At 40.6% G+C, this 25,952-nt stretch overlaps 2 long non-coding RNA genes across 2 annotated transcripts; both read right to left on the minus strand.

Moving 5' to 3' along the window:
* Nucleotides 1-2,080: 2,080 nt before the first annotated feature.
* Nucleotides 2,081-5,068, minus strand: LOC119744338. Its single transcript, XR_005273559.1, has 4 exons — nucleotides 4,934-5,068; nucleotides 3,644-3,726; nucleotides 3,492-3,545; nucleotides 2,081-2,725 (listed from the first exon to the last, which is right to left on the minus strand). It is a non-coding gene; the product is annotated as an uncharacterized LOC119744338 (long non-coding RNA).
* A 1,587-nt stretch (nucleotides 5,069-6,655) lies between these two features.
* LOC119744554 lies at nucleotides 6,656-11,083 on the minus strand. Its single transcript, XR_005273574.1, has 4 exons — nucleotides 10,951-11,083; nucleotides 8,343-8,425; nucleotides 8,191-8,244; nucleotides 6,656-7,548 (listed from the first exon to the last, which is right to left on the minus strand). It is a non-coding gene; the product is annotated as an uncharacterized LOC119744554 (long non-coding RNA).
* Nucleotides 11,084-25,952: the final 14,869 nt, after the last annotated feature.

Genomic DNA, 25,952 nt, shown 5'->3' on the forward strand with positions numbered 1-25,952 from the left:
GGGATTTTCTTTTAAAGGACGAGCAGCGACCTTTTTTAAGGTCAACGCACGCCGCGTTGAAGGGTTATTCCAATTGATTTATGCAACCGTAATCCTTCATTCATTGTATACAGCAAAGGACCGATCCAGTAAGCACCGCCCCATGGTATTCTGACCAATCACAGCCGTGATGTATGTCCGACATGCGTGCACAAAAGTCCGACATGCGTGCACGCGCGTATGATGCGCGCGGCAGGAAAATGCAGTGTGGCATTGGAGAGGAGCACGTGTTAATTTGCCCACGTGTGCAGTGGGAGGGGCTTAGTGGATCGGTCCAGTGTCGCTGAGGAAAGGTCAAAAGAATGTCGTAAACCGTTTGAGTACGGTAATATATATATTATTAATAAATACCTTGGAGAGTTGATGGTTTCTGATTGGTCGAGACTCGATCACGTGGCCGGTCATTAACGGTGATAATGGACCGGCTTCAAAGATCAAGCGAATAAAAGGCCCCTGAACCAGCATTGATCCAGCCCCGTTCAGCCCCATGCAAGCCAATGATTGGTCAAAATAATACTAACAGTCCTGCGGTAGCTTTTAACAATTGACCGCTTGCAGACGCGTTCGATAATTGACGCGCGAAGGTGCGCGACGCCATGTTGTGGGACAAAATGTGCATGGATAGATATGCGCTTGTCCCACAACATGGCGTCGCGCGCCTTCGCGCGTCGATTATCGAACGCATCTGCAAGCGGTCTATTGAGCACTGCATGCACATGCGCTCAACCCCCATCGCGTGAGACTGACGCGCGCGTACGCAACACAGTTGCTAGGGATGAGTGCGTGCGTGCGCGTAAGGAAGTTTTGAAACGACATCGTACAGCAGTGCAGTATATACTAAGGATGTTTACGACGAAAGCGTAGATCTACGATTTATTTTCTTTGAACACTTCACCCACCGACATATTTACCTTTCCTAAACCAAGCATCTTTGTAATTCCGGACACAAGGAATGTGTAAACGAGATTTCAGCTTTCTCCATCAGGTAAAGATATGAAAACGTTGTTGTAATTTGTTTCGCTACGGCAGCAGTTTCTGTTGAGTTTGTCGTTATAGCTAAAATATGGCCCATGAACATGAACACAAAAAAGTCTGGAAATTTCGCCGAAAGAAAGTCACAAAATTGGAGCATTTTAACTGTTTATTTCGTTATAAAGGTATTTATTAATGGGAATAACAGTGTGCGGAGCCGGTCTTCACTGCGTGATAATGACCGGGTGTGGGGGTGACCGCTGTTAATGGACCTCGCCTTCGTCTCGGTCCATTAACAGCGGTCACCCCCACACCCGGTCATTATCACGCAGTGAAGACCGGCTCCGCACACTGTTATTCCCTTAATTCAACCCACAAAAATTAAAATACACTGCCAATAACATAAATTTTCATTCCATAACATAAAGTTTCATTCCAGAAATAGACCTCAGTGACTGAATCCAGTAAAATGAATAGTTCCCACTAGTTTCAAAAGTTTTCAATAAGACTGTCACAACAAACTACAGTTTTCAATGACCAAGTCTCTTGCTTAATGTAATGGTTGAACAAACTTTATAAATGAAAGGAGCCTTTCATGAAAAGAAAGCAGGCCTTTGTCAATTGCATGTAAAATACCGGATAGCCTAACCCATTGGTAGGCGTTTAGTATGCGTGAATAATTTTTAATAGTTTTAGTTTTAATAAAGTGTTAGTATACTACATGTAATCGAGTGAGTGAAGTCTTTTTTTTCATGTCATCTCAACATTTATTTCTACAAATTAAAGTATACAAAGGGCTAATATCCGACAGATATGTGATAAACTACAAGAATAGTAATTGCAACACATTGAAAAAGGGGAATTAAGGAGGCATGTTCAAAATAACTCGTAAGTTGACGCCAGGTCCTTTTAGCTTATTACAGCTGGACAAAATAATGTGCAACTTGATGTGTTCTTGGACAAAGATACTTGTGAATTGACTTGTGTTTAGACCAAATGACTTGTGACTTGACTTGTGACTGGACCTAATGACTTGACTTGTGACTGGACCTAATGACTTGTGACTTGACTTGTGACTGGACCTAATGACTTGTGACCAATACAGAGGTGTGCCAAAAAAGTGCAACATTCAGAAAACAAATAATTAAAATTGTTTCATTTTTTTTTGTCTTCGATGAAATCATTTATTACATTAAAGACCGACTATTTCTCAATCTACACCTTACGGAGTTTTGAACACAAACACCGTTTTAAAGTTCCACGGATCACAAAAAAGATAAGTGTTAATTCATTCAGCAAAACGAAAACAATTCACATACATAAGAGTTGTTTTTGTTTTGCTTATTAAAGAACAGTTACCTTTTTGTATTCTATTCAAAATTTAACTAGACTAGTGTTTTCAGATTCTTACTATTATAAAGTAAACGTATACGGTATAGTGTCTTAACTACAACCAGCAACTGATTATAAGCGCTGCCCTCTACCCTACATGGATCGTGCACTGTGACATTCATTCAGCCAAATTTGAAAGAGTGTCATAATGTAACTTGGTTCAGGATTCGATTCCGCGTCGACAATTTGGGGCCGTTTGGGCGTGTGGGTCTCCATCTTGGTTTTGCCTGTTACTTGCGGCGTTTGTTTTTGACGCAGTAAGCCGCAGGGTGACAAGAATAACCCGAAGGGCAATCTGAAGCGACGGCACACCGTCCCCCTTCTGAAAACATAACAACAAAATGAAAAGGATATACAGAATAAGCCTTTTCGGAGTTCCAACTGCGCATTTGTAACCTGTGACAACGCGCATTGTTTGTCTCAAACGGCCTTCGACAAAATCGCGCCACTGACTTTACAAAAAGGCTGTTTGTGCATTGTGGGTACTGTCAAAGGGCATTTGAGACAAACAATGTGCGTTGTCACAGGTTACGAATGCGCGCAGTTGGAACTCAGAAAAGGCTTATTCGATGCCGAGAAATCGTTTTTCCTGATCGAGCTATACCTTTTTATCAATCATGCTTTTGCCGGAGGTTAGTTCGGCTCGGGAGATGCTTCAGGCATGCTTGGCTGGCCAAGTTGAGACATTATTGGTTACTCAGGCAGTGAACGAGACAGTCACTCAGTTAGTCGATCATCGGGGAGTCAGTCGGGGAGTCAGTCGATCGGTCAGTCAGTGACTCAGTCAGTCAGTGACCCAGGCAGTCAGAAACTCAGTCAGTCAGAAACTAAGTCAATCAGGTAATCAATTGGGGAGTCGGGGAGTCAGTCGGGGAGTCGGGAGTCAGTCAGTACGGGAGTCAGTCGGTCGCTCAGTCGCTCAGTCGGTCAGTCATGAGTCGCAGAAAAATGGGCTCGGCCTTTGAGTCAAGCAAAAGCTAATATTGAACTGCGTCGCTAGCACTTAAAAAACAAAACAAAATACAGCCCAAAAAGGAAAAAAAAGTTGGAAATACGAATGATGAATGACAGTCTTGTTTACAACTTACCCCTTTGCAACAAGTCACGCAGATATTCAACCAGTTCATCATCAAGTGATCTCTCTGAGAAAATTGGGAGAAAGTACAACACAGATTAATAAACTAATTAAAACAAAACCAGAGTCAAAGATTCGGCAAAGGACATTATTGTGTGCACATACCTTGACGAAGTGCCATGGCAAAGACGCAGCTCAGGCACATCAACAGAATCAGACAGGTGTATCCCTTCATTCTTGACGTTTTGCTTTTTGGAGAAGAAAAAAACTTAAATTAAATTAAATTCAAATTTATCAGTTCGCCCGTACCCCCGCCCCGCAAACAGAGCGCTGGGAAGGGCTGATGAGCTTCACAGAATCTTGTGAAGGAAGTGGGGACGGCATTCTGGGTAACTTATCATGACCTATATAAAGACATCTATATAAATTGCTCAATCCGTTCAAAGAATATCACCATTATTTTAAACACAATACCCTTTTGGGTTGGGGTTCCGCTTCTTTCTTTTTTTAACTCACCCTTTATATTATTTTTTTTATTTAATGCATTGAGCGCAGCCGGAGCCACCGGTTGACAGATCTATGGCTCGTTTTTAGGAAACAGAGAATTTTTATCTCTGAAACTTGCAAATCCTTTGATTGATGTTAAAAGATTGATGTTAGGGAGAGAAAAATGGAAAGTCGGTCGTCTGCAGTACACTGAAGACGCTTTGTTCTACTGGCGCCTTCAACTTCAAGACCAAGTTTGTTTAAAAAGAACCTTATGATTACATGCATTGAATCTTGTCACCCCTTTTGTTACAAGTGTGACCCCGACAGGAATGAGAGGAATTGAGAATTTTTCATCAAAGGAATTTTTTTATTGAAATTTAACAGGGCTACCTTTTGAAGTGGGCAGAGGGAGTTTGTACTACATTGTACCATTACACGGGATGCCATAGGTTAAGTTCTGTTGTAATGTCTGCAGTCTGTTTTCACACTGAGTTTTTACACATCCAGATTGGTAAATCCACGCATTTGGTTTAGAACGTTAAACAATACCAGATTTACTTCTATTTATAGTTGGGACCATGGTCGTTTGTTTTTACACAAAAAGCGGATAAAAATATCATCGATTACCATCATAGAATACAGTCAGCGTTTTCACGAAGAGTGATTTCGGTGGGAAAAATCCATATATTTTTTTCAAAATCCTTTTTTTTTTCCGGCCAAAATCGGCTAATTTGAAATGAACAGCAACGTGCGTAGCGCCGGAAAATTTTTCGCTACGTGCTAACCCGTGGTCCGATTTTCATGTTTTTGGTATCAAAAGATGCGCAAAGCTCGAGGCTAAAAAGTCATAACAGCTCGGGTCGCGAAAAAATTTTTTTTAGAAGCTATCGCGGAAAATGTTGAGGGGGGGGCGGATTCCGCCCCCCCCCGGCCACTTTAGGGTTAATGGATGTGAACGCGACTTACCTTTATTCTGCTGTGTAAGATGATGTAATTAATAGCTAAGACTGCTAGGGCTTTCCTCTCTTATAAGCCTTTTCGGAGTTCCAACTGCGCGCATTCGTAACCTGTGACAACGCACATTATTTGTCTCAAATGCCCTTTGACAGTACCCACAATGCACAAACAGCCTTTTTGTAAAGTCAGTGGCGCGATGTTGTCCGAAGGCCATTTGAGACAAAATAATGCGCGTTGTCACAGGTTACGAATGCGCAGTTGGAACTCCGAAAAGGCTTATTTGGAGTTCTCCTGTCTGTCGGTGGCAAATGCTAAAACTGCTTGCAAAGGTTGTGACTTTTTATATAGCCCAGCCAAGCTCCGGCTGAATCGCAATTCGCATGACCGAGCAGCCATGCTGCGGCATTTGATAGGTCCGAGTCACTGTGCCTTGCAAAGTGGAATACATGGCAGAGCAAATCCAACCTCGCGGCACTCAAACAATTATTTTGCTAGCAATTTTACGATAAAAACACTGTCTAACGGGTTGCCAAAAAACACGTACAATTACGGTCAGTTACGGGTTTCTGAATGACGGTGACCGTAATTTCACCTTGATTTCCCGTAAATTCAACGGTAATTTGCCGTGAAGTAATGACAAAGTGGGGCGGCGTCGGGGCTGGGTGCAGCGAGGGGGTAGGGTCCAGTTATTGCAGCTGGGAGTTGGGTATGCACACGTTTTACAGCTTGTCTTTTACACACATAGTGGTTTTCATATCATTTTTATAGGTGAAGTTGTCTTTGTAATGTAACTTGCATTGTTATTAGTGTTATGTAATTATCGTTGACAACTTTTTTTACAGGGCCCATAGAAGGTCGACCTATTGCAGGTCAGCACCGCAGGATTAGCTGCATGGCTCTCATAACTCTGCAATGTTAAACATTACGGCTTTGACAGCACAATGATAAGTGAGGCTTTGCACACCAAACATAACAGTCTGGCACCATCCCATTCAACAGTTTATGAAAGAGATTCAGGGACCACATCTAAAATGGTTACTCGTATAAAAGGTCTATTAACCTCGTCTATTATACCTGAAATATATAGACACGTGGTACATGATTTACCATAAATAGTTGGGCGTCATTAAAGGCATACGTTTTATACCATTCTTGTCAGCCTTGAAATCTGGTGTCAGCCAAAGAATCGCCAGAAAGAAGAGCGTCACCAATCGGCAGATGACCCCCCCCCCCCCCGATGCGGGTAGATCAGATGCAGGATATCGAACCAATTTACAGTTCCGTTACATCACAGTCGATGTAATGAACAGGTAGTAGTGATTGGGCACGACAACACCAGTGGCGCATCCAGGATTGGGGTGGGGTTTTTTTTTGGGGGGGGGAGGGCTCACATTTTTTTCACATTTTGTAGAAGTACAAAATTAAAAAAAAAAAAACCTGCCCAAAACTTTTGGCCGCAGAAAAAAAGGAAGTTTTTTTAAGGGGCGAACTATCTGACGTTGCTGGCGCCACTTACACCCCTATTATACTACTCGAAAATAGGCCACCTACATATCACCAAGCTGAAATCGTGGGACTAAAAAAAAAAGAAGTACAACCCCCCCCCAAAAAAAAAACCAAACAAATTGCCAACCTCGGGGGAGGGGGGGGGGGGCTCAAGCCCCCCGAGGCCCCCCCCCCATTTCAATGTACGGCCTACCACAACAAAACACAGCAAACTCAGAGACCAGATTTGAAGTACCTTCATCTATAACCTCTTCTAAAGTTTAATGAAACCGCTGTATGACTACTATACGCAGATTAGCATCAAATATAATTGCTACATGTAAACGTTAAGGTTGAGTATAAAACAAAGCAAAACAAACATATCACCGTCGATGTAATGTAGTAGTGATTGGGTGGCACAAAAACACTGCTCGGAACCAATGTCTTTATTCCGGCAACGAGTAATTAAATGTAAATACTAGCAAAGCAAAGTCAGAGACCAGATTTGAATTACCTTCATGTATGTCCTCTATATTGAAGTTTAATTAAACTAGTCTTCTACGCAGATAAGCATCAAAACTAATTGCTACATGTTAACGTTAATGTTGAGTAAAAAACAAAGCAAAAAAAGCTCGGCTCAAGTCCCTCATGAGAAGGCTCGACTCGACAACATACTGTGACTGGAATCGACTCGAGTCGACCTTCTTCACCTTATGACTCGACTTGAATCACTTTCTTGACTAAATGACTCGACTCAACTCGAGTCACAAAATTCAGAGACTCGTTACAACTCTGACAGCTTGCGCGAGCTAGGTACCAGTTGAAATACAGTGGGATTTATTTTTCAGAGTGTAACTATTATCAAACGTATACGGTATAATGTCTGAGCTGCAAACACCAATACTAATTATAAGCACTCTACCCTAAACGGACCGTGCACTAAAGTCATTGTTTAATTCAGCCAAATTTGAAAGAGTGTAATGGTTTAGGATTCGATTCCGTCGAAATGTTGGGCCCGTTTGGGCGTTCGGGTCTCCATGTTGGTTCTGCATGTTATGGTTTGACGCAGTAATATTCTAGGTTACAGACTTGACCGATAGGGCATTCACGGTTGTAACATTTTATGCGTTGCCTCCTTCCTGAAAACAAAACAACAACATGAAAAGGAAACACAGTTCAATGCAAAGAAATCTCCTGTCCTGAGCTACCGTTTCATCACATCGTGCTTTTGCTGGATCCTAGTTTTAGCTCGACTCGGGAGATGCCTCAAGCATGCTTGGCTTGCCCAGTCGAGCTGGACCCGGCAGTCTAAGTTTGAGACGTTATTTATAATCAATTACTTGGTCGATCCACCTCTTTGCTCAGTCAGTTAGTAAGTAAGTAAATAACTCAGTCAGTCATTCAGTGATTAAATCAGTCGCGGAAAAAGGGCTCGACCTTTGGGTCAAGCAATATTGTACTGCTCCCTAGCACTTGAAAAAAAATCCGGGAAAAAAATGTTGAAACAAGACGCCACATCAGAGATTGTGTACAAAGTCTATAGAGAGTCAAGACAATTTTCTGTATTTCCAAACAAAAATGGAAATGTTTCTCAGTCCCAGGTTCATATCTTATCATCACTTTGCAACGACTGACCTTCATTGAGATGATATATGAAGAAAAAAGTGGCGTCAGGTTGCAACATTTTTTCAAAAATTGCAAATCCAATGATTGGCCGAATTTTATAGTGAAAAAAAAATGTGAAAGACGAATGATGAATGACCGTCTTGTTTACAACTTACCTTCTTGCAACAAGTCACGCAGATATTCAACCAGTTCATCATCAAGCGATCTCTCTGAGAAAATTGGGGTAAAACACATCACACATTAATGAACTCTTTAAAACACAAGCAGATTCAAAGATTCGGCAAAGGACATTATTGTGTGCACATACCTTTACGAATTGCCATGGCAAAGACGCAGCTCAGGCACATCAACAGAATCAGACAGGTGTAGGCCTTCATTCTTGACGTTTTGCTTTTTGGATAAACAAAAATCATTAATTAACTGTAAGAGACAAAGTTTTTGGAATCTTAAAAGTCTTTGACTAGGTCATCTCTTCTCTTAGATAATAAGTCTTTAAACCTATCAGTGATACAAGTTGGTCTGATTCCAACTTAATTTAGTGTAAGAAAAATGCATTGAGCGCAGAGCCACCGGTTGACAGAACTATGGCCCGTTGAAATAGGAAACAGTGAACTTTTTTCTCTGAATCTTGCAAATCCTTTGATTGATGTTAAAAGATTGATGTTAGGCAGAGAGAAATGGAAAGTCGGTCGTCTGCAGTACACTGAAGACGCTTTGTTCTACTGGCGCCTTCAACTTCAAGACCAAGTTTGTGATTACATGCATTGAATCTTGTCACCCCTTTTGTTACAAGATTGATGTTCGACCCCGACAGGAATGAGAGGAATTGAGAATTTTTCATCAAAGGATTTTTTTATTGAAATTTAACAGGTCTACCTTTTGAAGTGGGCAGAGGGAGTTTGTACTACATTGTACCATAACACGGGATGCCATAGGTTCAGTTCTGTTGTAATGTCTGCAATCTGTTTCACACTGAGTTTTTACACATCCAGATTGGTAAATTGGTAAAGATGTAAGTGAGAGAGAAACCAAGACCAAGTTTGTTTGATAAGAACCATCTACCATTTTCTCACTGCTTTTGTTAGAGGATCGATGTTGACCCCGACTATCAAAGCTTTTTTTTTTTTTTTTTAGGTTGTATTGAAATTTAACAGGGCTACCCTTTATCCCTTTTTCTAAAGATCCTCTTCTGGGGCGATGTTTTTCTAATAGTGGGGTGATGTGTTCTTTATCAAGGGCTTTTTTTAAGGTTGTACTGAAATTCAACAAGGCTACCTTTTAGCCCTTACAGTTCTGAATCCTCCAATTTCATTATGACACCCCCAGGGAGTTAGGGTTAAAGCGGTATAATGGTGTTCCTTCAACAAAGAGGGGGTTTAAACTCCCATATCGCTACACGAGATGGCTCAGGTTCAGTTCTGTTGTGATGTCTGCAATCTGTTTCACACTGAGTTTTTACACATCCAGATTGGTAAATTGGTGAAGATGTAAGGGAGAGAGAAATGGAAAGTGGGTTGTCGGCAGTACACTAAAGACACTTTGTTCTACTGGCGCCTTCAACTTTAAGACCAAGTTTGTTTGATAAGAACCATCTATCATTTTTTCACTGTTTTTGTTAGAGGATCGATGTTGACTCCGACTATCAAAGCTTTTTTTTTTTTTTAGGTTGTATTGAAATTTAACAGGGCTACCCTTTATCCCTTTTTCTAAAGATCCTCTTCTGGGGTGATGTTTTTCTAATAGTGGGGTGATGTGTTCTTTATCAAGGGCTTTTTTTAAGGTTGTACTGAAATTCAACAAGGCTACCTTTTAGCCCTTACAGTTCTGAATCCTCCAATTTCAATATGACACCCCCTAGGGAGTTAGGGTTAAAGCGGTATAATGGTGTTCCTTCAACAAAGAGGGGGTTTAAACTCCCATATCGCTACACGAGATGGCTCAGGTTCAGTTCTGTTGTGATGTCTGCAATCTGTTTTCACACTGAGTTTTTACACATCCAGATTGGCAAATCCACGCATTTGGCTCAGAATGTTAAACAATATCAGATTTACTTCCACTTATAGTTGGGACCATATAGTCGGTTATTTTTACACACAAAAAAGATATAGAATGTACCGTCAGCGTTTTCACTGAGGGACGAATTCGGCAAAAAAAATCCATATTTTTTCAAAATACTTTTCCCGGCCGAAATCGGCTAATTGTAAATGAACAACACCGAACCTGATGATGTTTTCGGGTCAAAATCAGTTAACAATCATGACAATCAATGTAGGGAAAATTGTCACGAACAGACAAATTGAAAATTGATCAACTTGCTTAGGGCAAAAACAACGCGAGAATAGGCGTTTCAGTTTTCACGTAGAGACAATTGGATTTGACCAGCAAAACAACGCACGCGTGTGGGATTTCAAGTTTTCACGAACATACACATTATGGAGATAAATTATTCTGCAATAGTTGTATTATATCCTAATTAGAACATCTTTGAAGCTTATGATCTCAGCTCACCATTTATAACAAAAAATAGTCAACATGTGCTCCAAACGGTAGGCGAAATCTTGACTCCAAAAAGTGACCAACCTATAAAACCCGATTTTCTCGAAACCACTGTTAATGTTCCGTCAACATCATGTGGCCAAATTCGTCCCTTCGTGAAAACGCTGACGGTACAAAGCAATTTAAAGACACTGTAGGCAAACAAAACTTGATCGAATACAAAAACATGAAAGTCCATCGTCAAATGTTACACTTGCTGTGTACAATATGAAGATTAATGTAACCCCGTCAGGTCTATTTGGGATTATTTGACCCTAACTCCCTAGGCCGGGTATGCAAAACCAATTAAAATTGGAGAATTCAGGACTGTTAGGGAAGTTTAAAGGCGGCTAGGCCTAAAAGATGTGAACGCGACTTACCTTTATTTTGCTGTGTGAGGTGATGAAATGAATAGCTAGGCTGCTAGGGCTCTCCTCTCGTATTTGGAGGTCTGCTGTCTGTCGGTGGCAAATGCTAAAACTGCCCGCAAAGGTTGTGACTTTATATAGCCCAGCCAAGCTCCGGCTGAATCGCAATGCGCATGACCGAGCAGCCATGCTGCGGCATTTGATAGGTCCAAGCTTGGAGCTATATAGCTCCATGGCCCGAGTCACTGGACCTTGCAAAGTGGAATGCATATAAATCAAGTTAGGTTTTTGCCCTTCACCGACGTTTTTTTTTTATGGTGAAGGGTAAAAACCTAATTTGATTTATATCACCCCGACGCAAAAATTCCATCTTATAATAGGAATGCATATAATTGCAATGGCCGAGCAAATCCACCCTAAATACTGCAAACAATATGCCCGTACGTGACCAACTTAAAACCCAATTTTCTCAAAACCTCTGTTCGACACCCCGTGGCCTACTTCGTCCCTTCGTGAAAAAGCCGACGGTACAAAGAAAGACACTGCACGCAAACAAACCTTGATAGTACAAATACATGGAAGTCCATCGTTAAATGTTATATTCGCGGTGTAGTACGATGTACTATCAACGTGGATCCAGGGGGTGGGGGTCGAACCCCACCGGGCCCACCAGCTATGTCTGAATGTTATTTTCATAGAAACACCTTACAAATTACCCCCTCCTCCCCCCGCCACCGAAAGAAATATATTCGTTTAATAATATCCTCCTGTGTACAAAATTTTGACAAAGCAAGCTTGGTTATCAAGAAACAAAACAAATATGCTTTTCAAGACTAGAGCTAATCCATTTTCTGGATTGTGTCTATACGTAAAAGGAGGCACTAACACCTTTAAGAAGTGCCATGGCAAAGACGCAGCTCAGGCACATCAACAGAACCAAACAGGTGAATCCCTTCATTGTTGTTTATTTGTCTTTCTGAAAAAAAAAATACAATAATGTATACAAAGATTGAAATAAACCAAAGGACTGAATTAGTTAGGAGAAATGTTCATTCTCCGTAATATTGTTCAATGTTCACTGAAGATTATGAAGGCGGCGTGAACCTACACCACGCTATAGGTCTTGATGATATGATTTATGCGGTGCCTGGGAATCGAAGTTTAGGCTTTCGTGCCGTTAAACTAAAAAGGCGCCTGGAACTTCTGCAATCGACGACTGCAGATTTCAAACAAAAATTTGATACCTGCTCTTCTTTTCATAAAACATGATTTATCGAGACAACTTTGTTTTTTCTAAACACAACTGCAAAACCGAGGTCGACGTCCATGGGCAGTGTATAAAAGCTTATCGGTCAATATGCTGGGTTTTTTTTTTCTATACAAAACTCCGAGACCTAGCCGTATTCTTCTCGAGAACAATATGACTCTTGTTCCACCAAGCACAATGCAATATCGATGTGAATATAGGTATAATAAATGCTGATTGCCAAGTGGTACACGTTTTATGCAGGTCGTCCATTGGCAGTGTCAAAGATTATTGATAAATATGCTGTATTTCTATACAAAAATGCGAGACCTTAAGTATTTTTCTTGAGAACAATGTGCCTCTTGTTCCACCAAGCACAATGCAGTGTCTATGTGTAGTCAAGATTTATGCCGATTGCTTTGTGGGACACACTTAATATGCAGGTCGTCCATAAGCAGTGTCAATACAACTCCACTTTAGCACTTTCAATACAAACATCAATGTTTTTTTAAGTTTTGTAAACTTCCCTAGAGCAGGGACTTTTTCTGTACAAGCCAGCAGCACACGGAGAGGCAACGCACGAGAAGAGCAAAATCAAATGTCATTTTGACGCCAAGAAACACACTCTGAATATTAATTTAGCCGTTCTGGCGATACCTGTTAAAACAAAGTAACGACAGTACGCTGATGTACATTAGAGAAGATGTACACAGCAAACGTATACCAGGCATTCTAATAACAAACTGTGCAAGATATACTAATGTGACCAGGGGAACACAGGATCTTCAAGTTTAGATGGAAAATGTACTGTTTTATTTCTCCTCAGTGGCCGCATGGCAGCAAAGCGCAGCCAGCGCTGTAAAATCTTCTTTAAATTAAACGACTTTTATAACATGGGTTTGCTCTTGTTGGTGGCTAATACAAGAATGAATTCAAGAAAACTAAACCACAGGATGTTGGCCAGTGCCTCACATTCCTGGGCAAACCACACAGGGATTATGAATAAACAGAGCTATTAAGGGGGTGATAAAACAGAGTAACTAGTATTAAAAAAAACTAGAGTCTATCTAATGAATAATAATGAGGTACATGTAGTCAGGCCTCCTGCCTGGAGTTAATTACTTTCCCAGAAACCTGGAATGTGTGGTTGACCCACCCAGGGCTAAAGGACAGATTTTCTCACAATATAAGATGTACATAAAACAATGAAGATAATGATAATTTCAATACTTGGAAAATGCATGAACATAAAACCAATTCAAAACTTGTGAAAAAACATGCAACTCCACGTACCGACTAATGGGTTACAAAACATTAATAAAACTTTCAAAAGAGATAGGAAAAGTAAAGGTGCCAAAAAATATATGGTTGAAATATGCTTCAAATATTTCACCGGTTACACTAACATGGTTCGCATACCCTATTTTAATTCCAATGACACCACAAATACTAAATGCAGTTATAAACAAAACCATCCGATTAATACTTAAGGGGAAATTACAACATTTGCAAACATCGAAAAATAAAACTACCAAGTTTTTACGAAATACCTTACTAGGATGTTGGTAAATGACAGTCTAAAGCATCCTGTAAAATTATGGCACCAGGGCCCATTTTCATAGAGCTGCTTAAGCACAAAATTTGCTTAAGCACGAAAAAACATTGCTTAGTAAAATTAGGTTACCGGCCAAAACTCCATGTGATGTTCATAGCTTGTGACTGGTATTTAGCTGTTGTTAACTTAGCATAACAATCGCATGGAGTTTTGGCCGGTAACATGATTTATTAAGCAAGACGTTTTTGTGCTTAAGCAAATTTCGTGCTTAAGCAGCTCTATGAAATTGGCCCCAGGTGTCAAGTCATTTCAAGAAAATGGTATTTTTGTATACATTTCCAACGATGGTCGGCCGACCACCGTTGGAAAAACCTAACTATTTTTCAACTACTGCTCCAAATTTACAATTTTTTTTCAGTCCAAATTGTTTTTGCTATTGGTTCCCTTACCTTACAATTTTCCGACATCTATAAATTGGTTCATTTTATATTTAGTGGAGTCGGGGAACCAGACTACTTAAACATTTTTGTTTTTCTTGGTTTTTCCAGCATTTTTGAACACAAAACTTCAAACATGTCAGTTAAACAATATTTGCTCTATTATACTAACCCCTCAAATAGTTCATTTCAGAAAATTACAGCAAAAGCCAATGATGTACATTCCCTTTAAACTTTAGTAAGGTAATGGATGTGCTTGGCCGGTTTGAAACTGGGGTTCTTAATGCGACGGATAAACACTGAATACTCGGTGAAAGTTGGAAAAAAATCACTCGGGGTGGGACTCGAACCCACGACCTCCTGCTCGAGGTTCGAGTCCCACCGAGTGATTTTTTTCACCCAACTTTCACTCAGGAGGTAACACACTGAGCATACAGTGTTTATACGCCGGTGAAGGGCAAATCCTAATTTTAAATTTACGTCACCCCGATGCAAACTTCAGCTTATGAATATTCTCCAAAATTAGTTGTTTTATTAGATATCATGTCAGTTCCAGAATGACTTGAAAAACAAAAACAAAAGGGAAAGGGGGGGGGAATAAGAAAATGTACCTGTCAGGATAAAGACATTTTCATTTGGATTGAGGAAGCTCTTGGTAATGGTTAGGGTTAGGGTTTTTAGGAATAGGGTAACGAGTATAAGCGGGATCAAGACTTTAAAGTTACGGTTATGATTGAGTAGCTTAAAAATAGCATGTAAAGAGAGCAAGCTATCAGAAATAATTATATAAATATAATGCAATTACCCGTGAATAAGAATGCGTATAAACGATGCGAACTAACTAAAAGAATGCAGGTCAGGTGCGGTTCTATATACGCTAACCAAAATCAACACCTTAAATATTCCCCTTTCAAAGCGTAATTTATATTTTCTCCTAATTAAGAGACTTTTCCGAACCTGTTGTGACGAATCGCAATTGTTTTCGTAATTCCAAATTCCGAAACAGGTTTCCTCTATTTCCTGATATTCGCAGGAAGCTCACATATTTGTTTTAGACAATCTTCCACAAATATCAGATGATTTAAATGAGGCTTTCCTTTCTTTTTCGATAAAGAACCGCGCCCGGCACAATGTGCATACCCACCACCTTGGCAAACGATACCCCATTCTCCTTAAAACAAACACCGAGAATATTGTCATCTAAAACGCCAATATTTTCGTTTTAATCATAATTGTATCCGTGTCTCGAGTCCACAAAGTCGAAAGTGTCGGTTGAGGGCGTGATGGCGCCCGTTGGGTTGGATGCCGGTCTCCGGGTTGGTGTGGGGACGCACTACTTATTGAGGAAGCAGGTTCCGCCGGAACCTCGATAAGCGCAGCGAAAACCTCTAGGGCAGGGGTTGTTTTTGTTGCAAGGTCTTCCCATGCGGCCTACAATGATTGCAATAAATAGCGAGAAAAGGGTTAAAGAATGCCTGGCCTTCTGCTTCTTCTGCTCTATAGACCTTTATCATGCTGACTCCATTTCAGTCACGTTCCCTGTGTCCCATAACAGTACTGAATGATAATGTTTTGTGCAAACTGGAACCAGACTATTTTTCCTTCCAGCCTCGCTTTGGTTGCGTTGATTTGAATTTATTGAAATGGCATACCGCGTACTGATGTGACTGCATTCCACAACGAAGTAGTTATTGGCACCTTTAAAAATGCAAAACCAATTCTGTGTGCAGGCTGGAAAATGATGAGCCACTTCAATAAAAAAAAAAAATGGCATAACTCCTTACCGCAGCACCAATTTGAAAAATTCAAAATCTGTGGAAGGCAAGGTAATAACCATTCATATATGGAACACTCATTTTGTTTCTCAATATACTCTACATGCCACAACAAAAACATGGCGGACTTGGGTCCAGAATATTCTGACTCACCCTGTATTTACCAATTTATCAGAGGCTCAGGAACGTTTTGTCATAAGATCCCATGGTTTATATGAAAACATTATCCCCACATAGGGCGATTGTAGAGTAAAAAAACAAACAGCTATGCGTTTTGTACATTGATCTCCATTAGTAAGACTGGATAGGAGGACACGCGTGTACAAGATGGCGGGCGCGGTGTCCTATTCAGTCTTACTAATGGAGATCAATGGTTTTGTACAACTTACGGTTCTCGTCTAAGGATCGGTCCTCCTCGTATCCGTCCTGACCGCGCTCACGGAACTGGCGCTCCAGGAGCAGTTCCAACAACTGGCCCTCCGTATCTCTCTCTGGGAATCAAATCAACCAAGTTAGGACCATATGAATACTGACTCACTGGTAGTAATGCGCATGACCACGTGAGGATCGTGAACGTTTGACCAATACAACAATAATCCAAATGTCACGTGACACTAGAAAAAGGGTTTAAGACCAACCAGCCGGTCTTTATCGACCGTTTAAGAACGGCCACGTGACAGGCTCACGACCAATAGGAATGGGTAAACTTTCTCAGGTACTTATGAATAAAATGGTAACTAATTTCGTCCTTAAAAACTCTACTTGCCAGTAAAGAATGCGGCAAGGAACGATCAACACAATACGTGCACATACCTTGACCAAGTGCCATAGCAAAAACGCAGCTCAGGCACATCAACAGAACCAAACAGGTGAATCCCTTCATTGTTATGGGCTGATTTCTTTCTGAGAATAAAAAGTTCAATCGCAGGACGAAATAAACTATTGTGTAATTTGATACAAGTTTTCAAGTTTTTCATCGTACAAAATATTGACTCAATTTAGCCATTGGCCACTATAATTCAATTTTAATAAACCAACAATAATAGCAATTAACTTGAAATGTTTCAATATGTCTGTTATTACATGTACAACCGGGCTGGGTGATGAATTGACCGCAAGTGGAAAGTTTAAGCAGTATTAAATTCTGGACCCTTTTGCAAGTTCCCTTGTGTGCAACCACAAGATTTTAAAACTGGAAGCTCTCACTAAGCTGACGTGCACTTTTCTGCTCATGAATATAAAAAGTTATCTCGCCACTAATCCATTTAGGCCTAAGCTCGAAAGAGACTTTAGAAATGCAATACGAAGTTTGGAAGAAAAAAATTCAAAATGAACAAAGAGGTACAAATGCAATTTTTTTTTTCTTTTCATTATATTCACAAGACCCCTCTATGGTATTTTCTTTTCATTACATTCACAATTAGACCACTTTAGGGTATCTTCAGCGTCAAATTTATACGGGGAATCGGTGGTTTTTTATCCGACCGAACAACGAGGTGCCCTGTGCGCTAACAACAAATGCCTCAGGGAAGTCTTGCAAGCATTCAGCCGCGAATACCATTCCTTTTTTCGAGTACCGCCGCGGTAGCTTTACCACGCTTGTCAGGATCTGGCTGTACTAGGTAACAAGATCCAAAGCCAGTAACCAAAGCCAGTAACCTCTACCGCCGCGGTAGCTTTACCACGCTTGTCAGGATCTGGCTGTACTAGTTAACAAGATCCAAAGCCAGTAACCTCTACCGCCGCGGTAGCTTTACCACGCTTGTCAAGATCTGGCTGTATTAAGGTAGTAAGATCCAAAACCAGAATTTACATGGCGAGTAAAAAGAAGGAATCCAACTGGAAACCCCAATTTTTTTAAAGAAGTTCTGCTTTATAATGTCAAGAGTTTAATTGCCTGCCTTCTACTTTGCTTCCCCGTAGACTTATGCGATTTTTCTGATATAAATTTCAGGACACGACATGGTTTCACTTTTACTGAAATACCACGTACCTTATACATGTATGTGATCCGTGGACAAGGTTAAAAAAAACTCGGTGTATGTGTTATAAATCCCCTAATTGGAAAAAGTACATGAGCGATTTGAATGATTCTTTCACTAACAGAAAGCTTATTAATTAGGCTTTCATATCCTAGATCTGGAAAACTCCACAATAACATGCAGACTTTTTTTCTTTCTTTTTTTAAATAGGGGAACCATTTCGGTTTCCTTCTGTTTTTACTCACCCTGTATATAATACGGGACTTACCTTTTCCGGATGAGGAGTGTAAGACGACTTAATTGATTTGCAGGCAGAAGTGTTGAGTATCGTTGACGTACGCGTTCGAATTGGCAGTCTGATTATCACTGGGAAAGTTGTAACTTTTATTATGCAGCACTCTCATGTCCTCTGTACACTGATCTTTATTATCAGTATAATAGAAATCAGCGCCCCTTCCACGTGACTTACTCTTCTGCGTTATCAATGTTACTGCGCATGACGAAATATACCACGTGTCTCAGACATAGCAGATCCCAAATTGTATACCTCTAATTAAAGGCAATATACAACACTTTCAAACATCAAGAAAAAATCTACCATTATGAAATACCTGACTTAACTGTAATTGAATGATATTCTCAAGCATCATGTGAGATCATGGCACCTGCATGGTGTGCTGTCGTTTTCAAGAAACAAAAATTGGTATCAATTTTTTCAACGATGGTCGGCTGACCATCGTTGGAAAAATTTTGTTAATACTGCCCCAAGTTTCCAAATTCAGTTAGTCCATATTTTGTTTGCAATCTGCTAATACACATGCGTGAACAGGTGCAAGCTTTCTAGTCTGGTTCCATAACCTGACAATCTATAAATTGCTCCGTTTCGTCTGAAGTAGGGTCAGGAAACCAGACTACAAGAACAGGACCATCTTTTTTCCTCGGTGTTTCCATCATTCATTGCTTTCCTTCATTGATTGCCATCCAACGCTGCAGTATATTCCCTTTAAGTCGTGCACCTGAATATTCATGAAACCGTCACTGACCAATAATAATGGCTTGTGGCCTGTTTCTGTATTAAATAAAGGTTCCTGTGTTTAGCAAACGCACGTACGTGGCAGATCTTTGATCTTGGTACAGACCGTGGCCTTTCAAATACAAGATATATGATCCATTCAAAATACAGGTCGATGCTGTCAATCGAAGATCGATTGATGTGCCTGAGGGATTAAGCATCGTCACTGTGTCCTGTTATCCCGACACAAATCATTGATCGGCTTTTCATATGACGGTTCCATAAATGGGAACAATACGTGCATTGTCTTTTTGCCTTCGGCAAACTTGTCCGGAGTAAGAAAAGAAAATGGTCGCCTTGTATATTTTTGGGGTTTTTTTTTGGGGGGGGGGGACAAACAATCAGCGTCTTCTCTTTCCCAGTGGTGGTTACTGGTATGATATTCATATTTCAAATGCAGCGTTTGGTGACCTAATTTTTTTTTTTTTTTTTTTTAATAGAATTATAGGACTGTTAAGGTACTGTCCACAATACTTCAAAGAAATCAGCTCTGTCCAATTGTTCTTGCTGTCGCCAACTTCATCGTTTGGGTTTTTGATCGGAAGAGGCACCTGCACAATCGACGTCTGAAGAAGAAAAAACTGGGCCAATGAGCGCTGCAAAATGGACTCTATCCAATTCATTCATTCACAAACTGTGCGGCACCTGGGGAGTTCATATTTTGCGTTTATGCTACCAGACAACGAGGTGCACTGCGCATGTCAAATCGATGCCGGGAGGTGAAAATACCCGGGACACAAGGACAATTCGTGCCCCAATGCTGATGTGGTCACGTGACGTTGTGGTCACGTGATGCTGGGCTCACGTGATGCTAACTTTTAGCGAATTGTTATCGTCTGCCCTGTATGTATATCTCTGGAAAATACGAGTGCATATACATTGTACATGTAGTTGTAGTAAAAAAATAATCTGTCGGTTGCCATCTGTCGGTACTGCATGATGTCTGTTTGTTTGTGTGTGGGGTTGTTAGGGTTGATGGGTTGTTTGTTTGTTTGTTGGGTTGTTTGTTTGTTTGTGACCTTTTTTAGATACCAGTTTCATTACTCAGATTCCGAGAATCAAGATTTCAAGCCAACGTCTCCAACACTGGCCAATCACAATCGTTCCTCTTGGCATGGTTACTGTTACCTGGAAAGAATTTTCAAGTGTATTTCTTCTTATCGTTTTAAAAACTAAATTTTATTAACAGATTATATTTCTTGTATTCTATGCATTAATATGAGAATCGATCAATTATATTTGGAAAAATATTGTGGGGGGGGGAATTTGACTGGTTCGCGGCCCCCATATAAGTTTGTGTATAAACTACACTGCTAGTTGTCATTGATACCCGTGATGCAATGCAAATGTCAAAAAGAACAATTCCTGTGCCATTTGCATCGCTAGGGAAAAACATATTTAAGTTTGCTCGATACTTAGTCACAGAACTCACGTGATCACTTGGATGAAACAGCCACGCATTCACTTCACTGAAAGGAGAGGGGGAAATTCTGCAAGAGGGCGCGCTGCATTAGGCAGCACCCACCAAGTCTCTCTGCTATTAAAATTCCGAAATGTTGACAGCAAACGTTTATCAGGCATTTCCATATGAAACTGTGCAAGATTGTACAAAGACTGTTTGCATACCTGGTTTTTATTCCAATTCAACCACCAATGTACAATGCAGTTTTACACAATATCATATGATTAATATTAAAGCTTAAGTAGCTAATACCGACAGTAAAAAGTAACTTCGGAACAAAAAGTAAATTCGGACAACTTTGGGATAATAGGGTTGGGGTTTGGGTTAGGGTTAGGGTAAGGGCGGTGCTCCTACTTTCAAGGAAATTTCCTCATTTTCAGGACAATTTTACTTTGGAAGGAATTTCTAAGGAAATGGACGAAATAGGAAATTTTGAGGAAATCCCCTCAATCTAAAGAAATTCTAAGGAAATTTTTATATTCTGAGCAAATTCTACACCATTCTCCAAATAATTAATCTTAGGTTTTTCCCGTCACCGACGTATAAACACTGTATACTCAGTGTGTTACCTCCCGAGTGAAAGTTGGAAAAATCACTCGGGGGTGGGACTCGAACCCACGACCTCCTGCTCGAGGTTCGAGTCTAACCCGAGTGATGTTTTCCCCCAACTTTCACTCAGGAGGTAACACACTGAGTATACAGTGTTTATACGCCGGTGAAGGGCAAATCCTAATTTTAAATTTACGTCACCCCGACGCAAACTTCAGCTTATGAATATTCTCCAAAATTAGTTGTTTTATTGAATATCATGTCAGTTTCAGAATGACTTGAAAAACAAAAACAAAAGGGAAAAGGGGGGGGGGGGAATAAGAAAATGTACCTGTCAGGATAAAGACATTTTCATTTGGATTGAGGAAGCTCTTGGTAATGGTTAGGGTTAGGGTTTTTAGGAATAGGGTAACGAGTATAAGCGGGATCAAGACTTTAAAGTTACGGTTATGATTGAGTAGCTTAAAAATAGCATGTAAAGAGAGCAAGCTATCAGAAATAATTATATAAATATAATGCAATTACCCGTGAATAAGAATGCGTATAAACGATGCGAACTAACTAAAAGAATGCAGGTCAGGTGCGGTTCTATATACGCTAACCAAAATCAACACCTTAAATATTCCCCTTTCAAAGCGTAATTTATATTTTCTCCTAATTAAGAGACTTTTCCGAACCTGTTGTGACGAATCGCAATTGTTTTCGTAATTCCAAATTCCGAAACAGGCTTCCTCTATTTCCTGATATTCGCAGGAAGCTCACATATTTGTTTTAGACAATCTTCCACAAATATCAGATGATTTAAATGAGGCTTTCCTTTCTTTTTCGATAAAGAACCGCGCCCGGCACAATGTGCATACCCACCACCTTGGCAAACGATACCCCATTCTCCTTAAAACAAACACCGAGAATATTGTCATCTAAAACGCCAATATTTTCGTTTTAATCATAATTGTATCCGTGTCTCGAGTCCACAAAGTCGAAAGTGTCGGCTGAGGGCGTGATGGCGCCCGTTGGGTTGGATGCCGGTCTCCGGGTTGGTGTGGGGACGCACTACTTATTGAGGAAGCAGGTTCCGCCGGAACCTCGATAAGCGCAGCGATAACCTCTAGGGCAGGGGTTGTTTTTGTTGCAAGGTCTTCCCATGCGGCCTACAATGATTGCAATAAATAACGAGAAAAGGGTTAAAGAATGCCTGGCCTTCTGCTTCTTCTGCTCTATAGACCTTTATCATGCTGCCTCCATTTCAGTCACGTTCCCTGTGTCCCATAACAGTACTGAATGATAATGTTTTGTGCAAACTGGAACCAGACTATTTTTCCTTCCAGCCTCGCTTTGGTTGCGTTGATTTGAATTTATTGAAATGGCATACCGCGTACTGATGTGACTGCATTCCACAACGAAGTAGTTATTGGCACCTTTAAAAATGCAAAACCAATTCTGTGTGCAGGCTGGAAAATGATGAGCCACTTCAATAAAAAAAAAAAAATGGCATAACTCCTTACCGCAGCACCAATTTGAAAAATTCAAAATCTGTGGAAGGCAAGGTAATAACCATTCATATATGGAACACTCATTTTGTTTCTCAATATACTCTACATGCCACAACAAAAACATGGCGGACTTGGGTCCAGAATATTCTGACTCACCCTGTATTTACCAATTTATCAGAGGCTCAGGAACGTTTTGTCATAAGATCCCATGGTTTATATGAAAACATTATTCTCCACATAAGGCGATTGTAGAGTAAAAAACAAACAGCTATGCGTTTTGAAAATTGATCTCCATTAGTAAGACTGGATAGGAGGACACGCGTGTACAAGATGGCGGGCGCGGTGTCCTATCCAGTCTTACTAATGGAGATCAATGGTTTTGTACAACTTACGGTTCTCGTCTAAGGATCGGTCCTCCTCGTATCCGTCCTGACCGCGCTCACGGTACTGGCGCTCCAGGAGCAGTTCCAACAACTGGCCCTCCGTATCTCTCTCTGGGAATCAAATCAACCAAGTTAGGACCATATGAATACTGACTCACTGGTAGTAATGCGCATGCCCACATGAGGATCGTGAACGTTCGACCAATACAACAATAATCCAAATTTCACGTGACACTAGAAAAAGGGTTTAGGACCAACCAGCCGGTCTTTATCGACCGTTTAAGACCGGCCACGTGACGGGCTCTTGACCAATAGGAATGGGTCAACTTTCTCAGGTAACTTATGAATAAAATGGTAACTAATTTCATTCTTGAAAACTCTACTTGCTAGTAAAGGAATGCGGCAAGGAACGGCCAACACAGCACGTGCACATACCTTGACCAAGTGCCATGGCAAAGACGCAGCTCAGGCACATCAACAGAACCAAACAGGTGAATCCCTTCATTGTTATGAGCTGATTTCTTTCTGAGAATAAAAAGTTCAATCGCAGGATGAAATAAACTATTGTGTAATTTGATACAAGTTTTCAATTTTTTCATCGTACAAAATATTGACTCAATTTAGCCATTGGCTACTATAGTTCAATTTTAATAAACCAACAATAATAGCAATTAACTTGAAATGTTTCAATATGTCTGTTATTTCATGTACAACCGGGCTGGGTGATAATTGACCGCAAGTGGACAGTTTAAGCAGTATTAAATTCTGGACCCTTTTGCAAGTTCCCTCGTGTGCAACTACAAGATTTTAAAACTGGAAGCTCTCACTAAGATGCCATGCACTTTTCTGTTCATGAATATAAAAATTTATCTCGCCACTAATCCATTCAGGCCTAAGCAACGAAAAAGACTTTAGAAATGCAATACGAAGTTTGAAAAAAAAAGCAAAATGAACAGAGGTATAAATGCAAATAAAAAAGTTCTTTTCTTTTCATTATATTCACAAGACCCCTTTTATTTATATAGGTATTTTCTTTTCATTATATTCAAAATTGGACCCCTTTAGGGTATCTTCAAAGTCAAATTCGTACGGGGAATCGGTGGCTTTATTCGACCGAACAACGAGGTGCCCTGTGCGCTAAAACTGCCTCAGGGAAGTGCTGCAAGCATTCAGCCGCGAATACCATTCCCTTTTTGGGAAACTTGATTGATTGAGGGTCAGTTTTCTGGCCAGGGTTTCTGGGTTAGTGGTAAACAACAAGTGCAAACAACAGGCATTATGCCTGCCATCTACTGGCCAGCAGCGGCAATATCAACATGGGGGGGGGGGGGGAGGGGTGGACCAACGGCCGGGGAATTTCGAAGGGGTGGGGTGGGGCGCCTGGACACCGTCCGACTGTAGAAAGCTAGCCATCTATATTGCGCAATTTCCGTGAAAGGTGTGGTGCACAAGCAAAATCTTATAGCTATAACACCATTTGGAAAAGTAGGTACTTATCCGGTTTACGCACTGGTATAAATTATCGGGGGAATCGCCATTACCCCCAACAAATTATGTCCCCCAATCCCCCCCCCCCCGCCCCTAATATCGCCGACAATGCATGCTACTGGCGGTTGCATGCAAAATTCAATTACTTGTGTCAAAAATCAACTCTCACTAAGACATGAATCCAACTTAATGTGACGCCAACTTGGCTTTCCAAATAAACGTACAGTTGATATGACATACACGGCGCGTGAGGTATGCTAGGAGTTCTGCAGGTAGCGCTTCCAAAATTCCCAAGACTAGACTTAATTCATCTTGTTAAATAGAGAAACCTCTACCGCCGCAGTAGCTTTACCACGCTTGTCAGGATCAGGCTGTACTAGGTAACAAGATCCAAAGCCAGTAACTTCTACCGCCGCGCTTTACCACGCTTGTAAGGACCTGGCTGTACTAGTAAACAAGATCCAAAGCCAGTAACCTCTACCGCCGCGGTAGTTTACCACGCTTGTCAAGATTTGGCTGTATTAAGGTAATAAGATCCAAAACCAGACTTTACAAGGCGAGTAAAAAAAAGGAATCCAACTGGAAAGCCCAATTTGGTAAAGAAGTTCTGCAGGTATAGCGCGTGCTTTATAATGTCAAGAGTTTAATTGCCTGCCTTCTACTTTGCCTCCCCGTAGACTTATGGGATTTTTCTGAGATCAATTTCAGGACACGACATGGCTTCACTTTTACTGAAACACCACGTACCTTATACATGTATGTGATCCGTGGACAAGGTTTAAAACAAACTCGGTGTATATGTGTTATAAATCCCCTAATTGGAAAAAGTACATGAGCGATTTGAATAATTCTTTCACTAAAAGAAAGCTATTAATTAGGCTTCATTCTAGATGTGGAAAACTCTACAATAACATGCAGACCTTTTTTTTAAAAATAGGGGCACCATTTGGGTTTCCTTCTGTTTTACTCACCCTGTATATAATACGGGACTTACCTTTTCCGGATGAGGAGAGTAAAAACGACTTAACTGATTTGCAGGCAGAAGTGTTGAGTATCGTTGACGTACGCGTTCGAATTGGCAGTCTGATTATCACTGGGAAAGTTGTTACTTTTATTACGCAGCACTCTCATGTCCTCTGTACACTGATCTTTATTATCAGTATAATAGAAATCAGTGCCCCTTCCACGTGACTTACTCTTCTGCGTCATATCAACGTTACTGCGCATGACGAAATATACCACGTGTCTCAGACATAGCAGATCCCAAATTGTATACCGCTAATTAAAGGCAATATACAACACTTTCAAACATCAAGAAACAAATCTACCATTATGAAATACCTGACTTAACTGTAATTAATGATATTTTCAAGCATCCTGTTAAATCATGGCACCTGCATGGTGTGCTGTCATTTTCAAGAAAAAAATTAATTTTGGTATCAATTTTTTTTAACGATGGTCGGCTGACCATCGTTGGAAAAACTTTTGTTAATACTGCCCCAAGTTTCCAAATTCAGTTAGTCCATATTTTGTTTGCAATCTGCTAATACACATGCGTGAACAGGTGCAAGC

The sequence above is a fragment of the Patiria miniata genome, unplaced genomic scaffold (assembly GCF_015706575.1).
Source record: "Patiria miniata isolate m_02_andy unplaced genomic scaffold, ASM1570657v1 HiC_scaffold_7, whole genome shotgun sequence".
In the NCBI taxonomy this organism is placed as follows: Eukaryota; Metazoa; Echinodermata; class Asteroidea; order Valvatida; family Asterinidae; genus Patiria; species Patiria miniata.